This window comes from Pteropus alecto, unplaced genomic scaffold (genome assembly GCF_000325575.1).
Source record: "Pteropus alecto unplaced genomic scaffold, ASM32557v1 scaffold76, whole genome shotgun sequence".
NCBI classification, from domain to species: Eukaryota; Metazoa; Chordata; class Mammalia; order Chiroptera; family Pteropodidae; genus Pteropus; species Pteropus alecto.
Genome location: NW_006443138.1, coordinates 9,703,703 through 9,704,229, shown reverse-complemented (window position 1 = coordinate 9,704,229; position 527 = coordinate 9,703,703).

The following is a 527-nucleotide window of genomic DNA, read 5'->3' as shown; positions in this document are numbered from 1 at the left end:
GGAACTGACAAACATCACTTCTACTTATAATCCATTATCCAGAGGCAGTCATATGGTTACACCTAATTGTAAGGGGTTGAGGCAGGACACATGGATATTTGATGATCAATATGTCTTCGCCATACCCATGAAGTCAATAACATATTATTTAAATTTTAAAGATATAGTTACAGGTGATGACAGAGAAAGGGACTTGCCTAAGCCTGCACAGATAGTAAACGATAGAGACAAAATCTAAGCCCTTAGATCTTCATAGAACATAGTATCTTATTGCTATATTCCTCTTTTCCTTAAACACTCTTAATTGTCCCTCATCCCCCAAATCAATCCCTCTATTCCTATTATCAAATTGGTTTTTAACTTGAAGATATTTAACATGAGGTTCTCATCTAATAGGAGATGATCTCCCCACAGAATCTTTTCTTCTCCATTTGTCTACCTGGTTATACATCTAGTTGAGTTTGGATGTATTTTTGTATTCATTTGTTAAAAAGCTCAGAGAGAGTATATTAAGGAAATGGTAAAAA